The sequence below is a fragment of the Canis lupus genome, chromosome 31, assembly GCF_003254725.2.
Source record: "Canis lupus dingo isolate Sandy chromosome 31, ASM325472v2, whole genome shotgun sequence".
Taxonomy (NCBI): domain Eukaryota; kingdom Metazoa; phylum Chordata; class Mammalia; order Carnivora; family Canidae; genus Canis; species Canis lupus.
The window spans coordinates 33,905,665-33,908,395 of record NC_064273.1 but is presented as its reverse complement, the minus strand read 5'-3'; the positions used below and the strand labels follow the sequence as shown (position 1 = coordinate 33,908,395).

At 37.4% G+C, this 2,731-nt stretch overlaps 1 pseudogene; it reads right to left on the bottom strand.

Annotated features, from left to right (window-relative positions):
• Nucleotides 1-1,837: 1,837 nt before the first annotated feature.
• On the bottom strand, nt 1,838-1,950 carry LOC112661936 (U4 spliceosomal RNA; annotated as a pseudogene).
• Nucleotides 1,951-2,731: the final 781 nt, after the last annotated feature.

Here is a 2,731-nt window from a genome sequence, read left to right as displayed (position 1 = left end):
GGATAATACTTTTTGTTTTGTATTTATGAAATATTTGCCTAACTGTAGAATATAAAGATTTCCTCTCAGAAGATTTATAGGTTTAGGTTTCTATACAGGTCTTATTTCCATTCTGTGTTAGTTTTTATTTATGATACGAGGTATTTTAATATAGTGATATCCAACTGCTGAAGCACTGTTTTTTTTTTTTGTTTTTTTAATAAGAAGGTTTTTTTTTTTTTTAATTTTTATGATAGTCACAGAGAGAGAGAGAGAGAGGCAGAGACATAGGCAGAGGGAGAAGCAGGCTCCATACACCGGGAGCCCGATGTGGGATTCGATCCTGGGTCTCCAGGATCACGCCCTGGGCCAAAGGCAGGCGCCAAACCGCTACGCCACCCAGGGATCCCTGAAGCACTGGTTTTGAAGACTATCCTTGCTCCATTGAATTTCTTTTGCATCTTTGTCAAAAGCCATTTGGCTATATTTGTAATGCATGTTTCTAGACTCTACTGTTTCATTGATCTCTGTGTCTATTCTTTCACCAGTACCAGACTCTCTCAATTACTACAATTTATTTCGAGTTTTGAAATCAGGTGATATAAATCCTCCATCTTCCTTTTCTTCCTTCTTTTTTAAGATTTTATTTTGAAGTAATTTTTACATCCAACGTGGGGCTGGAATTTACAACCTTGAGATTGAGAGTCTAATGCTCCACCACCTGAGCCAGCCAGGAGCCCCCAACTTATTTCTTTTTTCAAAATTGTTTTGGTTATTTTAGTTCCCTTGCTTTTACATATACATTTTAGAATCAATTTGTCAGTATCTACAAAAAAGCCCACTGGATTATTGTAAAATATGCGTAACATAAATTTTACTATTTAAGCCATTTTCAAGTGTACAGCTCAGTGGTGTTAAATGCTTTCCTAATGTTGTACAACCACCAACAGAGTCCATCTCCATAATTTTTTAATTAAAAAATCCCAAAACTTTATACCTATTAAACAGTAACTTCCCTTCCCCCTTACTCCCAGCCCCTGACAACCATCATTCTACTTTCTGTCTCTGTGATTTTGACTACTCTAAGTGCCTTACATAATTGAAGTCATGCAGTTTGTCCTTCTGCACCTGGCTTATTTCACTTAGCACAATGTCTGCAAGATTCATCCCTATTGTAGCATGTGTCAGAAATTTCCTTTCATTTTAAGGCTGAATAGTATTCCACATTTGGTTTATCCCTTCATCTGCTCATGGACACTGAGGTTGCTTTCATTTTTTCACTATTGTAAATAGTGCTGCTAGGAACATCAGTGCACAAATATCTTTTCAAATCCCTGCTTTCAATTATTTGGGGTATATACCTAGTAGTGGAGTTGCTGGATCATATGGCAATGCTATGTTTAATTTTTTGAGGACCCTACTACTGTTTTCCACAGCTGCACCAATTTACATTCCCACCAACAATCGCAAGGGTTCTAATTTCTCCCCATCCTCATAAATACTTGATATTTATGATTTTTTTAATAGTAGACATCCTAATGGATACGGGGTAGTTATTTTACATAGTTTTTTTAAAGTAGGCTCTGCACCCAACATGGGGCTTGAACTCATGACCCTGAGATCAAGGGTCTCATGCTCTACAGACTGAGCCAGCCAGATGCCCCAATTTCATTGTTTTGGTTTGTGTTTCCCCAATGATCACTGATGTCGAGTGATCTTTTCATGTGTTCATTGACCATTTGTGTATCTTCTTTGGGAAAATGTCTAAGTCCTTTGCCCATTTTTGAATGGGGTTGTTTGTTGTTTATTGTTGAGTTCTAGGAATTCTCTCTACTGTATTTTGGATATTAATCCTTTATCAGATATATGATTTTCAAAACTTTCTCCCATTCTCCCACCGGGATTTTCAATTAGCAATAATCGCGCCTCGGATAAACCTCATTGGCTACGATACTGCCACTGCGCAAAGCTCCCACTGGGATTTTGATTAAGCAAAATGTGGGCCAGGCTGGGAGAAGATTGTTGTCTCAGTCCATTTAGGTGGCTATAACAAAAATATCATAGACTGGGTGGCTTATGCACACACACACACACACATACACACACATATATATACACACACAAATATATCTATATATCTATATATATTATATATATATGGCATCTGGGGTTTTGTCAGTTAAGTGTCTGCATGATCCCAGGGTCCTGGAATGGAGCCCGAGACCCTCATCAGGCTCCCTGCTCAGCAGGAAGCCTGCTTCTCCCTCTGCCTGCTGCTCCCCCTGCTTGTACTCTCGTGCTCTCTCAAATAGATAAATAAAAATACATGTATATATATGCTATACTGCGGCTCCTGCCTGGCTCAGTTGGTAGAGCATGTGACTCTTGATCTCAGGGTTGTGAGTTTGAACCCCATGTTGAGTGTAAAGATTACTTAAAAATAAAATCTTTAAATATATATAAATATATAAATATATATATGTATGTATGTATGTATTTAGGCTATACATGACAATTTAAGGCAATTGGAGAAATTTGAATATACCCTGCTTGGTAGATAGCCTTGAAAGGTTGTTTGTTTTCCTGGGTGTGGTCATGGTATTGTGATTATGTAGGACAATGTCCTTATCCTTTATCAGTACATATTGGATTATTTGTGGTGTTAAATCATAATGTGTGTGATTTAATCTCAAATGGTTCAGTAAAATAAATGCATAAAATATGCAAATGCAGCAAAAAAGCTAACAATTGA